The sequence below is a fragment of the Cinclus cinclus genome, chromosome 25 (genome assembly GCF_963662255.1).
Source record: "Cinclus cinclus chromosome 25, bCinCin1.1, whole genome shotgun sequence".
Classification (NCBI taxonomy): domain Eukaryota; kingdom Metazoa; phylum Chordata; class Aves; order Passeriformes; family Cinclidae; genus Cinclus; species Cinclus cinclus.
The window spans coordinates 7,675,957-7,695,657 of NC_085070.1; positions in this window are offsets into that span (position 1 = coordinate 7,675,957).

Here is a 19,701-nt window from a genome sequence, read left to right on the forward strand (position 1 = left end):
AAAACCAACTTGCCTGCATCCCGTCCCGGACGTTTGCTACAAAAATTCCATAAGGACGAGGATTCCTCCCAGACCAAAGCTGCCCCCTCCGCCAAACCTGGCTGCCATCGGAGGCCCAAACGCGCCCTACAAAATGACATCTGCCAAGTGGGCTCTTGAGTTTGGCTTCTTGGGTGGAAGTACCTCCTTTCGGAGTCAACTTGCCGGCGGCCCATGCAGGGCTTTTGCTACAAAAATTCCATAAGGACGAGGATTTCTCCCAGACCAAAGCTGCCCCCTCCTCCATACCTGGCTGCCATCGGAGGCCCAAACGCGCCCTCCAAAATGACACCTGCCAAGTGGGCTCTTGAGTTTGGCTTCTTGGGGAAAAGTGCTGCCTTTCGGAGCCAACTTGCCTAAATAGCCTGCGGCCGTGCTGGGCTTTTGCCTACAAAAATTCCATAAGGACGAGGATTTCTCCCAGACCAAAGCTGCCCCCTCCTCCAAACCTGGCTGCCATCGGAGGCCCAAACGTGCCCCACAAAATGACACCTGCATTCAGGGTTCTTGAGTTTGGCTTCCTGTGGAAAAGTGCCTCCTTTCGGAGTCAACTTGCCTGCGGCCCATGCAGGGCTTTTGCCTCCAAAAATTCCAGAAGGACGAGGATTTCTCCCAGACCAAAGCTGCCCCCTCCTCCAATCCTGGCTGCCATCGGAGGCCCAAACGTGCCCTACAAAATGACACCTGCCAAGTGGGCTCTTGAGTTTGGCTTCTTGGGTGGAAGTGCCTCCTTTCAAAGCCAACTTGCCTGCGGCCCGTCCTGGGCTTTTGCCTACAAAAATTCCATAAGGACGAGGATTTCTCCCAGACCAAAGCTGCCCCCTCCTCCAAACCTGGCTGCCATCGGAGGCCCAAACGCGCCCTACAAAATGACATCTGCCAAGTGGGCTCTTGAGTTTGGCTTCTTGCGGAAAAGTGCCTCCTTTCAAAGCCAACTTGCCTAACTAGCCTGCGGCCCGTGCTGGGCTTTAGACTACAAAAATTCCATAAGGACGAGGATTTCTCCCAGACCAAAGCTGCCCCCTCCTCCAAACCTGGCTGCCATCGGAGGCCCAAACGCGCCCCACAAAATGACATCTGCATTGAGGGTTCTTGAGTTTGGCTTCTTGGGGAAAAGTTCCTCCTTTCGGAGCCAACTTGCCTAACTTGCCTGCGGCCCGTCCTGGGCTTTTGCCTACAAAAATTCCATAAGGACGAGGATTTCTCCCAGGCCAAAGCTGCCCCCTCCTCCAAACCTGGCTGCCATCGGAGGCCCAAACGTGCCCTACAAAATGACACCTGCCAAGCGGGCTCTTGAGTTTGGCTTCTTGGGGAAAAGTGACTCCTTTCAAAACCAACTTGCCTGTGTCCCGTCCCGGGCTTTTGCCTCCAAAAATTCCATAAGGACGAGGATTCCTCCCAGACCAAAGCTGCCCCCTCCTCCAAACCTGGCTGCCATCGGAGGCCCAAACGTGCCCTACAAAATGACATCTGCCAAGTGGGCTCTTGAGTTTGGCTTCTTGGGTGGAAGTGCCTCCTTTCAAAGCCAACTTGCCTGCGGCCCGTGCTGGGCTTTTGCCTCCAAAAATTCCATAAGGACGAGGATTTCTCCCAGACCAAAGCTGCCCCCTCCTCCAAACCTGGCTGCCATCGGAGGCCCAAACGTGCCCTACAAAATGACATCTGCCAAGTGGGCTCTTGAGTTTGGCTTCTTGGGTGGAAGTACCTCCTTTCAAAGCCAACTTGCCTGCGGCCCGTCCTGGGCTTTTGCCTCCAAAAATTCCATAAGGACGAGGATTTCTCCCAGACCAAAGCTGCCCCCTCCTCCAAACCTGGCTGCCATTGGAGGCCCAAACGCGCCCTACAAAATGACATCTGCCAAGTGGGCTCCTGAGTTTGGCTTCTTGGGGGAAAGTGCCTCCTTTCGGAGCCAACTTGCCTGCAGCCCGTGCTGGGCTTTAGACTACAAAAATTCCATAAGGACGAGGATTTCTCCCAGACCAAAGCTGCCCCCTCCTCCAAACCTGGCTGCCATCGGAGGCCCAAACGCGCCCCACAAAATGACATCTGCATTGTGGGTTCTTGAGTTTGGCTTCTTGGGGAAAAGTGCCTCCTTTCGGAGCCAACTTGCCTAACTTGCCTGCGGCGCGTCCTGGGCTTTTGCTACAAAAATTCCATAAGGATGAGGATTTCTCCCAGACCAAAGCTGCCCCCTCCTCCAAACCTGGCTGCCATCGGAGGCCCAAACGCGCCCTACAAAATGACATCTGCCAAGTGGGCTCTTGAGTTTGGCTTCTTGGGGAAAAGTGCCTCCTTTCAAAGCAACTTGCCTAACTTGCCTGCGGCCCATGCGGGGTTTTTGCCTGCAAAAATTCCATAAGGACGAAGATTTCTCCCAGACCAAAGCTGCCCCCTCCTCCAAACCTGGCTGCCATCGGAGGCCCAAACGCGCCCTACAAAATGACACCTGCCAAGTGGGCTCTTGAGTTTGGCTTCCTGGGGAAAAGTGACTCCTTTCAAAACCAACTTGCCTGCGTCCCGTACCGGGCTTTTGCTACAAAAATTCCATAAGGACGAGGATTCCTCCCAGACCAAAGCTGCCCCCTCCTCCAAACCTGGCTGCCATCGGAGGCCCAAACGCGCCCTACAAAATGACATCTGCCAAGTGGGCTCTTGAGTTTGGCTTTCTGGGGAAAAGTGCCTCCTTTCGGAGTCAACTTGCCTGCGGCCCATGCAGGGCTTTTGCCTACAAAAATTCCATAAGGACGAGGATTTCTCCCAGACCAAAGCTGCCCCCTCCTCCAAACCTGGCTGCCATCAGAGGCCCAAACGCGCCCTACAAAATGACATCTGCCAAGTGGGCTCTTGAGTTTGGCTTCTTGGGGAAAAGTGCCTCCTTTCGGAGCCAACTTGCCTAACTTGCCTGCGGCCCGTCCAGGGCTTTTGCCTCCAAAAATTCCAGAAGGACGAGGATTTCTCCCAGACCAAAGCTGCCCCCTCCTCCAAACCTGGCTGCCATCGGAGGCCCAAACGTGCCCTACAAAATGACACCTGCCAAGTGGGCTCTTGAGTTTGGCTTCTTGGGTGGAAGTGCCTCCTTTCAAAGCCAACTTGCCTGCGGCCCGTCCTGGGCTTTTGCCTACAAAAATTCCATAAGGACGAGGATTTCTCCCAGACCAAAGCTGCCCCCTCCTCCAAACCTGGCTGCCATCGGAGGCCCAAACGCGCCCTACAAAATGACATCTGCCAAGTGGGCTCTTGAGTTTGGCTTCTTGCGGAAAAGTGCCTCCTTTCAAAGCCAACTTGCCTAACTAGCCTGCGGCCCGTGCTGGGCTTTAGACTACAAAAATTCCATAAGGACGAGGATTTCTCCCAGACCAAAGCTGCCCCCTCCTCCAAACCTGGCTGCCATCGGAGGCCCAAACGCGCCCCACAAAATGACATCTGCATTGAGGGTTCTTGAGTTTGGCTTCTTGGGGAAAAGTTCCTCCTTTCGGAGCCAACTTGCCTAACTTGCCTGCGGCCAATCCTGGGCTTTTGCTACAAAAATTCCATAAGGACGAGGATTTCTCCCAGACCAAAGCTGCCCCCTCCTCCAAACCTGGCTGCCATCGGAGGCCCAAACGCGCCCTACAAAATGACATCTGCATTGTGGGTTCTTGAGTTTGGCTTCTTGGGGAAAAGTGCCTCCTTTCGGAGCCAACTTGCCTAACTTGCCTGCGGCCCATCCTGGGCTTTTGAGTACAAGAATTCCAGAAGGACGAGGATTTCTCCCAGACCAAAGCTGCCCCCTCCTCCAAACCTGGCTGCCATCGGAGGCCCAAATGCGCCCTACAAAATGACATCTGCATTGTGGGTTCTTGAGTTTGGCTTCTTGGGGAAAAGTGCCTCCTTTCAAAGCCAACTTGCCTGCGGCCCGTCCTGGGCTTTTGCCTACAAAAATTCCAGAAGGACGAGGATTTCTCCCAGACCAAAGCTGCCCCCTCCTCCAAACCTGGCTACCATCGGAGGCCCAAACGCGCCCTACAAAATGACATCTGCCAAGTGGGCTCTTGAGTTTGGCTTCTTGGGGAAAAGTGACTCCTTTCAAAACCAACTTGCCTGCATCCCGTCCCGGACGTTTGCTACAAAAATTCCATAAGGACGAGGATTCCTCCCAGACCAAAGCTGCCCCCTCCGCCAAACTTGGCTGCCATCGGAGGCCCAAACGCGCCCTACAAAATGACATCTGCCAAGCGGGCTCTTGAGTTTGGCTTCTTGGGTAAAAGTGCCTCCTTTCGGAGTCAACTTGCCGGCGGCCCATGCAGGGCTTTTGCTACAAAAATTCCATAAGGACGAGGATTTCTCCCAGACCAAAGCTGCCCCCTCCTCCATACCTGGCTGCCATCGGAGGCCCAAACGCGCCCTACAAAATGACACCTGCCAAGTGGGCTCTTGAGTTTGGCTTCTTGGGGAAAAGTGCCTCCTTTCGGAGCCAACTTGCCTAACTAGCCTGCGGCCCGTGCTGGGCTTTTGCCTACAAAAATTCCATAAGGACGAGGATTTCTCCCAGACCAAAGCTGCCCCCTCCTCCAAACCTGGCTGCCATCGGAGGCCCAAACGCGCCCCACAAAATGACACCTGCATTGAGGGTTCTTGAGTTTGGCTTCCTGGGGAAAAGTGCCTCCGTTCGGAGTCAACTTGCCTGCGGCCCATGCAGGGCTTTTGCCTACAAAAATTCCAGAAGGACGAGGATTTCTCCCAGACCAAAGCTGCCCCCTCCTCCAAACCTGGCTGCCATCGGAGGCCCAAACGTGCCCTACAAAATGACACCTGCCAAGTGGGCTCTTGAGTTTGGCTTCTTGGGTGGAAGTGCCTCCTTTCAAAGCCAACTTGCCTGCGGCCCGTCCTGGGCTTTTGCCTACAAAAATTCCATAAGGACGAGGATTTCTCCCAGACCAAAGCTGCCCCCTCCTCAAACCTGGCTGCCATCGGAGGCCCAAACGCGCCCTACAAAATGACATCTGCCAAGTGGGCTCTTGAGTTTGGCTTCTTGCGGAAAAGTGCCTCCTTTCAAAGCCAACTTGCCTAACTAGCCTGCGGCCCGTGCTGGGCTTTAGACTACAAAAATTCCATAAGGACGAGGATTTCTCCCAGACCAAAGCTGCCCCCTCCTCCAAACCTGGCTGCCATCGGAGGCCCAAACGCGCCCCACAAAATGACATCTGCATTGAGGGTTCTTGAGTTTGGCTTCTTGGGGAAAAGTTCCTCCTTTCGGAGCCAACTTGCCTAACTTGCCTGCGGCCCGTCCTGGGCTTTTGCCTCCAAAAATTCCATAAGGACGAGGATTTCTCCCAGGCCAAAGCTGCCCCCTCCTCCAAACCTGGCTGCCATCGGAGGCCCAAACGTGCCCTACAAAATGACACCTGCCAAGTGGGCTCTTGAGTTTGGCTTCTTGGGGAAAAGTGACTCCTTTCAAAACCAACTTGCCTGTGTCCCGTCCCGGGCTTTTGCTACAAAAATTCCATAAGGACGAGGATTCCTCCCAGACCAAAGCTGCCCCCTCCTCCAAACCTGGCTGCCATCGGAGGCCCAAACGTGCCCTACAAAATGACATCTGCCAAGTGGGCTCTTGAGTTTGGCTTCTTGGGTGGAAGTGCCTCCTTTCAAAGCCAACTTGCCTGCGGCCCGTGCTGGGCTTTTGCCTCCAAAAATTCCATAAGGACGAGGATTTCTCCCAGACCAAAGCTGCCCCCTCCTCCAAACCTGGCTGCCATCGGAGGCCCAAACGTGCCCTACAAAATGACATCTGCCAAGTGGGCTCTTGAGTTTGGCTTCTTGGGTGGAAGTACCTCCTTTCAAAGCCAACTTGCCTGCGGCCCGTCCTGGGCTTTTGCCTACAAAAATTCCATAAGGACGAGGATTTCTCCCAGACCAAAGCTGCCCCCTCCTCCAAACCTGGCTGCCATCGGAGGCCCAAACGTGCCCTACAAAATGACATCTGCCAAGTGGGCTCTTGAGTTTGGCTTCTTGGGTGGAAGTGCCTCCTTTCAAAGCCAACTTGCCTGCGGCCCGTCCTGGGCTTTTGCCTACAAAAATTCCAGAAGGACGAGGATTTCTCCCAGACCAAAGCTGCCCCCTCCTCCAAACCTGGCTACCATCGGAGGCCCAAACGCGCCCTACAAAATGACATCTGCCAAGTGGGCTCTTGAGTTTGGCTTCTTGGGGAAAAGTGCCTCCTTTCGGAGCCAACTTGCCTAACTTGCCTGCGGCCCGTCCTGGGCTTTTGCTACAAAAATTCCATAAGGATGAGGATTTCTCCCAGACCAAAGCTGCCCCCTCCTCCAAACCTGGCTGCCATCGGAGGCCCAAACGCGCCCTACAAAATGACAACTGCATTGTGGGCTCTTGAGTTTGGCTTCTTGGGGAAAAGTGCCTCCTTTCAAAGCAACTTGCCTAACTTGCCTGCGGCCCATGCGGGGTTTTTGCCTGCAAAAATTCCATAAGGACGAAGATTTCTCCCAGACCAAAGCTGCCCCCTCCTCCAAACCTGGCTGCCATCGGAGGCCCAAACGCGCCCTACAAAATGACACCTGCCAAGTGGGCTCTTGAGTTTGGCTTCCTGGGGAAAAGTGACTCCTTTCAAAACCAACATGCCTGCGTCCCGTACCGGGCTTTTGCTACAAAAATTCCATAAGGACGAGGATTCCTCCCAGACCAAAGCTGCCCCCTCCTCCAAACCTGGCTGCCATCGGAGGCCCAAACGCGCCCTACAAAATGACATCTGCCAAGTGGGCTCTTGAGTTTGGCTTCTTGGGTGGAAGTGCCTCCTTTCAAAGCCAACTTGCCTGCGGCCCGTCCTGGGCTTTTGCCTACAAAAATTCCAGAAGGACGAGGATTTCTCCCAGACCAAAGCTGCCCCCTCCTCCAAACCTGGCTGCCATCGGAGGCCCAAACGCGCCCTACAAAATGACATCGGCCAAGTGGGCTCTTGAGTTTGGCTTCTATGGGGAAAAGTGCCTCCTTTCGGAGTCAACTTGCCTGCGGCCCATGCAGGGCTTTTGCCGACAAAAATTCCATAAGGACGAGGATTTCTCCCAGACCAAAGCTGCCCCCTCCTCCAAACCTGGCTGCCATCGGAGGCCCAAACGTGCCCTACAAAATGACATCTTCCAAGTGGGCTCTTGAGTTTGGCTTCTTGGGTGGAAGTACATCCTTTCAAAGCCAACTTGCCTGCGGCCCGTCCTGGGCTTTTGCCTACAAAAATTCCAGAAGGACGAGGATTTCTCCCAGACCAAAGCTGCCCCCTCCTCCAAACCTGGCTGCCATTGGAGGCCCAAACGCGCCCTACAAAATGACATCTGCCAAGTGGGCTCCTGAGTTTGGCTTCTTGGGGGAAAGTGCCTCCTTTCGGAGCCAACTTGCCTGCAGCCCGTGCTGGGCTTTAGACTACAAAAATTCCATAAGGACGAGGATTTCTCCCAGACCAAAGCTGCCCCCTCCTCCAAACCTGGCTGCCATCGGAGGCCCAAACGCGCCCCACAAAATGACATCTGCATTGAGGGTTCTTGAGTTTGGCTTCTTGGGGAAAAGTGCCTCCTTTCAAAGCAACTTGCCTAACTTGCCTGCGGCCCATGCGGGGTTTTTGCCTACAAAAATTCCATAAGGACGAGGATTTCTCCCAGACCAAAGCTGCCCCCTCCTCCAAACCTGGCTGCCATCGGAGGCCCAAACGCGCCCTACAAAATGACACCTGCCAAGTGGGCTCTTGAGTTTGGCTTCCTGGGGAAAAGTGATTCCTTTCAAAACCAACTTGCCTGCGTCCCGTACCGGGCTTTTGCTACAAAAATTCCATAAGGACGAGGATTCCTCCCAGACCAAAGCTGCCCCCTCCTCCAAACCTGGCTGCCATCGGAGGCCCAAACGCGCCCTACAAAATGACATCTGCCAAGTGGGCTCTTGAGTTTGGCTTTCTGGGGAAAAGTGCCTCCTTTCGGAGTCAACTTGCCTGCGGCCCATGCAGGGCTTTTGCCTACAAAAATTCCATAAGGACGAGGATATCTCCCAGACCAAAGCTGCCCCCTCCTCCAAACCTGGCTGCCATCGGAGGCCCAAACGTGCCCTACAAAATGACATCTGCCAAGTGGGCTCTTGAGTTTGGCTTCTTGGGTGGAAGTACCTCCTTTCAAAGCCAACTTGCCTGCGGCCCGTCCTGGGCTTTTGCCTACAAAAATTCCAGAAGGACGAGGATTTCTCCCAGACCAAAGCTGCCCCCTCCTCCAAACCTGGCTGCCATCGGAGGCCCAAACGCGCCCTACAAAATGACATCTGCCAAGTGGGCTCTTGAGTTTGGCTTCTTGGGGGAAAAGTGCCTCCTTTCAAAGCCAACTTGCCTAACTAGCCTGCGGCCCGTGCTGGGCTTTAGACTACAAAAATTCCATAAGGACGAGGATTTCTCCCAGACCAAAGCTGCCCCCTCCTCCAAACCTGGCTGCCATCAGAGGCCCAAACGCGCCCTACAAAATGACATCTGCCAAGTGGGCTCTTGAGTTTGGATTCTTGGGGAAAAGTGCCTCCTTTCGGAGCCAACTTGCCTAACTTGCCTGCGGCCCGTCCTGGGCTTTTGCCTACAAAAATTCCAGAAGGACGAGGATTTGTCCCAGACCAAAGCTGCCCCCTCCTCCAAACCTGGCTGCCATCGGAGGCCCAAACGTGCCCTGCAAAATGACACCTGCATTGAGGGTTCTTGAGTTTGGCTTCCTGGGGAAAAGTGCCTCCTTTGGGAGTCAACTTGCCTGCGGCCCATGCAGGGCTTTTGCCTACAAAAATTCCAGAAGGACGAGGATTTCTCCCAGACCAAAGCTGCCCCCTCCTCCAAACCTGGCTGCCATCGGAGGCCCAAACGTGCCCTACAAAATGACACCTGCCAAGTGGGCTCTTGAGTTTGGCTTCTTGGGTGGAAGTGCCTCCTTTCAAAGCCAACTTGCCTGCGGCCCGTCCTGGGCTTTTGCCTACAAAAATTCCATAAGGACGAGGATTTCTCCCAGACCAAAGCTGCCCCCTCCTCCAAACCTGGCTGCCATCGGAGGCCCAAACGCGCCCTACAAAATGACATCTGCCAAGTGGGCTCTTGAGTTTGGCTTCTTGGGGAAAAGTGCCTCCTTTCAAAGCCAACTTGCCTAACTAGCCTGCGGCCCGTCCTGGGCATTAGACTACAAAAATTCCATAAGGACGAGGATTTCTCCCAGACCAAATCTGCCTCCTCCTCCAAACCTGGCTGCCATCAGAGGCCCAAACGCGCCCCACAAAATGACATCTGCCAAGTGGGCTCTTGAGTTTGGCTTCTTGGGGAAAAGTGCCTCCTTTCGGAGCCAACTTGCCTAACTTGCCTGCGGCCCGTCCTGGGCTTTTGCCTCCAAAGATTCCAGAAGGACGAGGATTACTCCCAGGCCAAAGCTGCCCCCTCCTCCAAACCTGGCTGCCATCGGAGGCCCAAACGTGCCCTACAAAATGACACCTGCCAAGTGGGCTCTTGAGTTTGGCTTCTTGGGGAAAAGTGCCTCCTTTCAAAGCCAACTTCCTAACTTGCCTGCGGCCCGTCCTGGGCTTTTGCCTACAAAAATTCCTTAAGGACAAGGATTTCTCCCAGACCAAAGCTGCCCCCTCCTCCAAACCTGGCTATCATCGGAGGCCCAAACGCGCCCTACAAAATGACATCTGCCAATTGGACTCTTGAGTTTGGCATCTTGGGGAAAAGTGACTCCTTTCAAAACCAACTTGCCTGCATCCCGTCCCGGACGTTTGCTACAAAAATTCCATAAGGACGAGGATTCCTCCCAGACCAAAGCTGCCCCCTCCGCCAAACCTGGCTGCCATCGGAGGCCCAAACGCGCCCTACAAAATGACATCTGCCAAGTGGGCTCTTGAGTTTGGCTTCTTGGGTGGAAGTACCTCCTTTCGGAGTCAACTTGCCGGCGGCCCATGCAGGGCTTTTGCTACAAAAATTCCATAAGGACGAGGATTTCTCCCAGACCAAAGCTGCCCCCTCCTCCATACCTGGCTGCCATCGGAGGCCCAAACGCGCCCTCCAAAATGACACCTGCCAAGTGGGCTCTTGAGTTTGGCTTCTTGGGGAAAAGTGCTGCCTTTCGGAGCCAACTTGCCTAAATAGCCTGCGGCCGTGCTGGGCTTTTGCCTACAAAAATTCCATAAGGACGAGGATTTCTCCCAGACCAAAGCTGCCCCCTCCTCCAAACCTGGCTGCCATCGGAGGCCCAAACGTGCCCCACAAAATGACACCTGCATTCAGGGTTCTTGAGTTTGGCTTGCTGTGGAAAAGTGCCTCCTTTCGGAGTCAACTTGCCTGCGGCCCATGCAGGGCTTTTGCCTCCAAAAATTCCAGAAGGACGAGGATTTCTCCCAGACCAAAGCTGCCCCCTCCTCCAATCCTGGCTGCCATCGGAGGCCCAAACGTGCCCTACAAAATGACACCTGCCAAGTGGGCTCTTGAGTTTGGCTTCTTGGGTGGAAGTGCCTCCTTTCAAAGCCAACTTGCCTGCGGCCCGTCCTGGGCTTTTGCCTACAAAAATTCCATAAGGACGAGGATTTCTCCCAGACCAAAGCTGCCCCCTCCTCCAAACCTGGCTGCCATCGGAGGCCCAAACGCGCCCTACAAAATGACATCTGCCAAGTGGGCTCTTGAGTTTGGCTTCTTGCGGAAAAGTGCCTCCTTTCAAAGCCAACTTGCCTAACTAGCCTGCGGCCCGTGCTGGGCTTTAGACTACAAAAATTCCATAAGGACGAGGATTTCTCCCAGACCAAAGCTGCCCCCTCCTCCAAACCTGGCTGCCATCGGAGGCCCAAACGCGCCCCACAAAATGACATCTGCATTGAGGGTTCTTGAGTTTGGCTTCTTGGGGAAAAGTTCCTCCTTTCGGAGCCAACTTGCCTAACTTGCCTGCGGCCCGTCCTGGGCTTTTGCCTACAAAAATTCCATAAGGACGAGGATTTCTCCCAGGCCAAAGCTGCCCCCTCCTCCAAACCTGGCTGCCATCGGAGGCCCAAACGTGCCCTACAAAATGACACCTGCCAAGTGGGCTCTTGAGTTTGGCTTCTTGGGGAAAAGTGACTCCTTTCAAAACCAACTTGCCTGTGTCCCGTCCCGGGCTTTTGCCTCCAAAAATTCCATAAGGACGAGGATTCCTCCCAGACCAAAGCTGCCCCCTCCTCCAAACCTGGCTGCCATCGGAGGCCCAAACGTGCCCTACAAAATGACATCTGCCAAGTGGGCTCTTGAGTTTGGCTTCTTGGGTGGAAGTGCCTCCTTTCAAAGCCAACTTGCCTGCGGCCCGTGCTGGGCTTTTGCCTCCAAAAATTCCATAAGGACGAGGATTTCTCCCAGACCAAAGCTGCCCCCTCCTCCAAACCTGGCTGCCATCGGAGGCCCAAACGTGCCCTACAAAATGACATCTGCCAAGTGGGCTCTTGAGTTTGGCTTCTTGGGTGGAAGTACCTCCTTTCAAAGCCAACTTGCCTGCGGCCCGTCCTGGGCTTTTGCCTCCAAAAATTCCATAAGGACGAGGATTTCTCCCAGACCAAAGCTGCCCCCTCCTCCAAACCTGGCTGCCATTGGAGGCCCAAACGCGCCCTACAAAATGACATCTGCCAAGTGGGCTCCTGAGTTTGGCTTCTTGGGGGAAAGTGCCTCCTTTCGGAGCCAACTTGCCTGCAGCCCGTGCTGGGCTTTAGACTACAAAAATTCCATAAGGACGAGGATTTCTCCCAGACCAAAGCTGCCCCCTCCTCCAAACCTGGCTGCCATCGGAGGCCCAAACGCGCCCCACAAAATGACATCTGCATTGTGGGTTCTTGAGTTTGGCTTCTTGGGGAAAAGTGCCTCCTTTCGGAGCCAACTTGCCTAACTTGCCTGCGGCGCGTCCTGGGCTTTTGCTACAAAAATTCCATAAGGATGAGGATTTCTCCCAGACCAAAGCTGCCCCCTCCTCCAAACCTGGCTGCCATCGGAGGCCCAAACGCGCCCTACAAAATGACATCTGCCAAGTGGGCTCTTGAGTTTGGCTTCTTGGGGAAAAGTGCCTCCTTTCAAAGCAACTTGCCTAACTTGCCTGCGGCCCATGCGGGGTTTTTGCCTGCAAAAATTCCATAAGGACGAAGATTTCTCCCAGACCAAAGCTGCCCCCTCCTCCAAACCTGGCTGCCATCGGAGGCCCAAACGCGCCCTACAAAATGACACCTGCCAAGTGGGCTCTTGAGTTTGGCTTCCTGGGGAAAAGTGACTCCTTTCAAAACCAACTTGCCTGCGTCCCGTACCGGGCTTTTGCTACAAAAATTCCATAAGGACGAGGATTCCTCCCAGACCAAAGCTGCCCCCTCCTCCAAACCTGGCTGCCATCGGAGGCCCAAACGCGCCCTACAAAATGACATCTGCCAAGTGGGCTCTTGAGTTTGGCTTTCTGGGGAAAAGTGCCTCCTTTCGGAGTCAACTTGCCTGCGGCCCATGCAGGGCTTTTGCCTACAAAAATTCCATAAGGACGAGGATTTCTCCCAGACCAAAGCTGCCCCCTCCTCCAAACCTGGCTGCCATCGGAGGCCCAAACGTGCCCTACAAAATGACATCTGCCAAGTGGGCTCTTGAGTTTGGCTTCTTGGGTGGAAGTACCTCCTTTCAAAGCCAACTTGCCTGCGGCCCGTCCTGGGCTCTTGCCTACAAAAATTCCAGAAGGACGAGGATTTCTCCCAGACCAAAGCTGCCCCCTCCTCCAAACCTGGCTGCCATCGGAGGCCCAAACGCGCCCTACAAAATGACATCTGCCAAGTGGGCTCTTGAGTTTGGCTTCTTGGGGGAAAGTGCCTCCTTTCAAAGCCAACTTGCCTAACTAGCCTGCGGCCCGTGCTGGCCTTTAGACTACAAAAATTCCATAAGGACGAGGATTTCTCCCAGACCAAAGCTGCCCCCTCCTCCAAACCTGGCTGCCATCAGAGGCCCAAACGCGCCCTACAAAATGACATCTGCCAAGTGGGCTCTTGAGTTTGGCTTCTTGGGGAAAAGTGCCTCCTTTCGGAGCCAACTTGCCTAACTTGCCTGCGGCCCGTCCAGGGCTTTTGCCTCCAAAAATTCCAGAAGGACGAGGATTTCTCCCAGACCAAAGCTGCCCCCTCCTCCAAACCTGGCTGCCATCGGAGGCCCAAACGTGCCCTACAAAATGACACCTGCCAAGTGGGCTCTTGAGTTTGGCTTCTTGGGTGGAAGTGCCTCCTTTCAAAGCCAACTTGCCTGCGGCCCGTCCTGGGCTTTTGCCTACAAAAATTCCATAAGGACGAGGATTTCTCCCAGACCAAAGCTGCCCCCTCCTCCAAACCTGGCTGCCATCGGAGGCCCAAACGCGCCCTACAAAATGACATCTGCCAAGTGGGCTCTTGAGTTTGGCTTCTTGCGGAAAAGTGCCTCCTTTCAAAGCCAACTTGCCTAACTAGCCTGCGGCCCGTGCTGGGCTTTAGACTACAAAAATTCCATAAGGACGAGGATTTCTCCCAGACCAAAGCTGCCCCCTCCTCCAAACCTGGCTGCCATCGGAGGCCCAAACGCGCCCCACAAAATGACATCTGCATTGAGGGTTCTTGAGTTTGGCTTCTTGGGGAAAAGTTCCTCCTTTCGGAGCCAACTTGCCTAACTTGCCTGCGGCCAATCCTGGGCTTTTGCTACAAAAATTCCATAAGGACGAGGATTTCTCCCAGACCAAAGCTGCCCCCTCCTCCAAACCTGGCTGCCATCGGAGGCCCAAACGCGCCCTACAAAATGACATCTGCATTGTGGGTTCTTGAGTTTGGCTTCTTGGGGAAAAGTGCCTCCTTTCGGAGCCAACTTGCCTAACTTGCCTGCGGCCCATCCTGGGCTTTTGAGTACAAGAATTCCAGAAGGACGAGGATTTCTCCCAGACCAAAGCTGCCCCCTCCTCCAAACCTGGCTGCCATCGGAGGCCCAAATGCGCCCTACAAAATGACATCTGCATTGTGGGTTCTTGAGTTTGGCTTCTTGGGGAAAAGTGCCTCCTTTCAAAGCCAACTTGCCTGCGGCCCGTCCTGGGCTTTTGCCTACAAAAATTCCAGAAGGACGAGGATTTCTCCCAGACCAAAGCTGCCCCCTCCTCCAAACCTGGCTACCATCGGAGGCCCAAACGCGCCCTACAAAATGACACCTGCCAAGTGGGCTCTTGAGTTTGGCTTCTTGGGGAAAAGTGACTCCTTTCAAAACCAACTTGCCTGCATCCCGTCCCGGACGTTTGCTACAAAAATTCCATAAGGACGAGGATTCCTCCCAGACCAAAGCTGCCCCCTCCGCCAAACTTGGCTGCCATCGGAGGCCCAAACGCGCCCTACAAAATGACATCTGCCAAGCGGGCTCTTGAGTTTGGCTTCTTGGGTAAAAGTGCCTCCTTTCGGAGTCAACTTGCCGGCGGCCCATGCAGGGCTTTTGCTACAAAAATTCCATAAGGACGAGGATTTCTCCCAGACCAAAGCTGCCCCCTCCTCCATACCTGGCTGCCATCGGAGGCCCAAACGCGCCCTACAAAATGACACCTGCCAAGTGGGCTCTTGAGTTTGGCTTCTTGGGGAAAAGTGCCTCCTTTCGGAGCCAACTTGCCTAACTAGCCTGCGGCCCGTGCTGGGCTTTTGCCTACAAAAATTCCATAAGGACGAGGATTTCTCCCAGACCAAAGCTGCCCCCTCCTCCAAACCTGGCTGCCATCGGAGGCCCAAACGCGCCCCACAAAATGACACCTGCATTGAGGGTTCTTGAGTTTGGCTTCCTGGGGAAAAGTGCCTCCGTTCGGAGTCAACTTGCCTGCGGCCCATGCAGGGCTTTTGCCTACAAAAATTCCAGAAGGACGAGGATTTCTCCCAGACCAAAGCTGCCCCCTCCTCCAAACCTGGCTGCCATCGGAGGCCCAAACGTGCCCTACAAAATGACACCTGCCAAGTGGGCTCTTGAGTTTGGCTTCTTGGGTGGAAGTGCCTCCTTTCAAAGCCAACTTGCCTGCGGCCCGTCCTGGGCTTTTGCCTACAAAAATTCCATAAGGACGAGGATTTCTCCCAGACCAAAGCTGCCCCCTCCTCAAACCTGGCTGCCATCGGAGGCCCAAACGCGCCCTACAAAATGACATCTGCCAAGTGGGCTCTTGAGTTTGGCTTCTTGCGGAAAAGTGCCTCCTTTCAAAGCCAACTTGCCTAACTAGCCTGCGGCCCGTGCTGGGCTTTAGACTACAAAAATTCCATAAGGACGAGGATTTCTCCCAGACCAAAGCTGCCCCCTCCTCCAAACCTGGCTGCCATCGGAGGCCCAAACGCGCCCCACAAAATGACATCTGCATTGAGGGTTCTTGAGTTTGGCTTCTTGGGGAAAAGTTCCTCCTTTCGGAGCCAACTTGCCTAACTTGCCTGCGGCCCGTCCTGGGCTTTTGCCTCCAAAAATTCCATAAGGACGAGGATTTCTCCCAGGCCAAAGCTGCCCCCTCCTCCAAACCTGGCTGCCATCGGAGGCCCAAACGTGCCCTACAAAATGACACCTGCCAAGTGGGCTCTTGAGTTTGGCTTCTTGGGGAAAAGTGACTCCTTTCAAAACCAACTTGCCTGTGTCCCGTCCCGGGCTTTTGCTACAAAAATTCCATAAGGACGAGGATTCCTCCCAGACCAAAGCTGCCCCCTCCTCCAAACCTGGCTGCCATCGGAGGCCCAAACGTGCCCTACAAAATGACATCTGCCAAGTGGGCTCTTGAGTTTGGCTTCTTGGGTGGAAGTGCCTCCTTTCAAAGCCAACTTGCCTGCGGCCCGTGCTGGGCTTTTGCCTCCAAAAATTCCATAAGGACGAGGATTTCTCCCAGACCAAAGCTGCCCCCTCCTCCAAACCTGGCTGCCATCGGAGGCCCAAACGTGCCCTACAAAATGACATCTGCCAAGTGGGCTCTTGAGTTTGGCTTCTTGGGTGGAAGTACCTCCTTTCAAAGCCAACTTGCCTGCGGCCCGTCCTGGGCTTTTGCCTACAAAAATTCCATAAGGACGAGGATTTCTCCCAGACCAAAGCTGCCCCCTCCTCCAAACCTGGCTGCCATCGGAGGCCCAAACGTGCCCTACAAAATGACATCTGCCAAGTGGGCTCTTGAGTTTGGCTTCTTGGGTGGAAGTGCCTCCTTTCAAAGCCAACTTGCCTGCGGCCCGTCCTGGGCTTTTGCCTACAAAAATTCCAGAAGGACGAGGATTTCTCCCAGACCAAAGCTGCCCCCTCCTCCAAACCTGGCTGCCATCGGAGGCCCAAACGCGCCCTACAAAATGACATCTGCCAAGTGGGCTCTTGAGTTTGGCTTCTTGGGGAAAAGTGCCTCCTTTCGGAGCCAACTTGCCTAACTTGCCTGCGGCCCGTCCTGGGCTTTTGCTACAAAAATTCCATAAGGATGAGGATTTCTCCCAGACCAAAGCTGCCCCCTCCTCCAAACCTGGCTGCCATCGGAGGCCCAAACGCGCCCTACAAAATGACAACTGCATTGTGGGCTCTTGAGTTTGGCTTCTTGGGGAAAAGTGCCTCCTTTCAAAGCAACTTGCCTAACTTGCCTGCGGCCCATGCGGGGTTTTTGCCTGCAAAAATTCCATAAGGACGAAGATTTCTCCCAGACCAAAGCTGCCCCCTCCTCCAAACCTGGCTGCCATCGGAGGCCCAAACGCGCCCTACAAAATGACACCTGCCAAGTGGGCTCTTGAGTTTGGCTTCCTGGGGAAAAGTGACTCCTTTCAAAACCAACATGCCTGCGTCCCGTACCGGGCTTTTGCTACAAAAATTCCATAAGGACGAGGATTCCTCCCAGACCAAAGCTGCCCCCTCCTCCAAACCTGGCTGCCATCGGAGGCCCAAACGCGCCCTACAAAATGACATCTGCCAAGTGGGCTCTTGAGTTTGGCTTTCTGGGGAAAAGTGCCTCCTTTCGGAGTCAACTTGCCTGCGGCCCATGCAGGGCTTTTGCCTACAAAAATTCCATAAGGACGAGGATTTCTCCCAGACCAAAGCTGCCCCCTCCTCCAAACCTGGCTGCCATCGGAGGCCCAAACGTGCCCTACAAAATGACATCTGCCAAGTGGGCTCTTGAGTTTGGCTTCTTGGGTGGAAGTACCTCCTTTCAAAGCCAACTTGCCTGCGGCCCGTCCTGGGCTCTTGCCTACAAAAATTCCAGAAGGACGAGGATTTCTCCCAGACCAAAGCTGCCCCCTCCTCCAAACCTGGCTGCCATCGGAGGCCCAAACGCGCCCTACAAAATGACATCTGCCAAGTGGGCTCTTGAGTTTGGCTTCTTGGGGGAAAGTGCCTCCTTTCAAAGCCAACTTGCCTAACTAGCCTGCGGCCCGTGCTGGCCTTTAGACTACAAAAATTCCATAAGGACGAGGATTTCTCCCAGACCAAAGCTGCCCCCTCCTCCAAACCTGGCTGCCATCAGAGGCCCAAACGCGCCCTACAAAATGACATCTGCCAAGTGGGCTCTTGAGTTTGGCTTCTTGGGGAAAAGTGCCTCCTTTCGGAGCCAACTTGCCTAACTTGCCTGCGGCCCGTCCAGGGCTTTTGCCTCCAAAAATTCCAGAAGGACGAGGATTTCTCCCAGACCAAAGCTGCCCCCTCCTCCAAACCTGGCTGCCATCGGAGGCCCAAACGTGCCCTACAAAATGACACCTGCCAAGTGGGCTCTTGAGTTTGGCTTCTTGGGTGGAAGTGCCTCCTTTCAAAGCCAACTTGCCTGCGGCCCGTCCTGGGCTTTTGCCTACAAAAATTCCATAAGGACGAGGATTTCTCCCAGACCAAAGCTGCCCCCTCCTCCAAACCTGGCTGCCATCGGAGGCCCAAACGCGCCCTACAAAATGACATCTGCCAAGTGGGCTCTTGAGTTTGGCTTCTTGCGGAAAAGTGCCTCCTTTCAAAGCCAACTTGCCTAACTAGCCTGCGGCCCGTGCTGGGCTTTAGACTACAAAAATTCCATAAGGACGAGGATTTCTCCCAGACCAAAGCTGCCCCCTCCTCCAAACCTGGCTGCCATCGGAGGCCCAAACGCGCCCCACAAAATGACATCTGCATTGAGGGTTCTTGAGTTTGGCTTCTTGGGGAAAAGTTCCTCCTTTCGGAGCCAACTTGCCTAACTTGCCTGCGGCCAATCCTGGGCTTTTGCTACAAAAATTCCATAAGGACGAGGATTTCTCCCAGACCAAAGCTGCCCCCTCCTCCAAACCTGGCTGCCATCGGAGGCCCAAACGCGCCCTACAAAATGACATCTGCATTGTGGGTTCTTGAGTTTGGCTTCTTGGGGAAAAGTGCCTCCTTTCGGAGCCAACTTGCCTAACTTGCCTGCGGCCCGTCCTGGGCTTTTGAGTACAAGAATTCCAGAAGGACGAGGATTTCTCCCAGACCAAAGCTGCCCCCTCCTCCAAACCTGGCTGCCATCGGAGGCCCAAACGTGCCCTACGAAATGACATCTGCCAAGTGGGCTCTTGAGTTTGGCTTCTTGGGTGGAAGTGCCTCCTTTCAAAGCCAACTTGCCTGCGGCCCGTCCTGGGCTTTTGCCTACAAAAATTCCAGAAGGACGAGGATTTCTCCCAGACCAAAGCTGCCCCCTCCTCCAAACCTGGCTACCATCGGTGGCCCAAACGCGCCCTACAAAATGACATCTGCCAAGTGGGCTCTTGAGTTTGGCTTCTTGGGGAAAAGTGACTCCTTTCAAAACCAACTTGCCTGCATCCCGTCCCGGACGTTTGCTACAAAAATTCCATAAGGACGAGGATTCCTCCCAGACCAAAGCTGCCCCCTCCTCCAAACCTGGCTGCCATCGGAGGCCCAAACGTGCCCTACAAAATGACATCTGCCAAGTGGGCTCTTGAGTTTGGCTTCTTGGGTGGAAGTGCCTCCTTTCAAAGCCAACTTGCCTGCGGCCCGTGCTGGGATTTTGCCTACAAAAATTCCAGAAGGACGAGGATTTCTCCCAGACCAAAGCTGCCCCCTCCTCCAAACCTGGCTGCCATCGGAGGCCCAAACGCGCCCCACAAAATGACATCTGCATTGTGGGTTCTTGAGTTTGGCTTCTTGGGGAAAAGTGCCTCCTTTCGGAGCCAACTTGCCTAACTTGCCTGCGGCCCATCCTGGGCTTTTGCTACAAAAATTCCATAAGGACGAGGATTTCTCCCAGACCAAAGCTGCCCCCTCCTCCAAACCTGGCTGCCATCGGAGGCCCAAACGCGCCCTACAAAATGACATCTGCATTGTGGGTTCTTGAGTTTGGCTTCTTGGGGAAAAGTGCCTCCTTTCGGAGCCAACTTGCCTAACTTGCCTGCGGCCCGTCCTGGGCTTTTGAGTACAAGAATTCCAGAAGGACGAGGATTTCTCCCAGACCAAAGCTGCCCCCTCCTCCAAACCTGGCTGCCATCGGAGGCCCAAACGTGCCCTACGAAATGACATCGGCCAAGTGGGCTCTTGAGTTTGGCTTCTTGGGTGGAAGTGCCTCCTTTCAAAGCCAACTTGCCTGCGGCCCGTCCTGGGCTTTTGCCTACAAAAATTCCAGAAGGACGAGGATTTCTCCCAGATCAAAGCTGCCCCCTCCTCCAAACCTGGCTGCCATCGGAGGCCCAAACGCGCCCTACAAAATGACATCGGCCAAGTGGGCT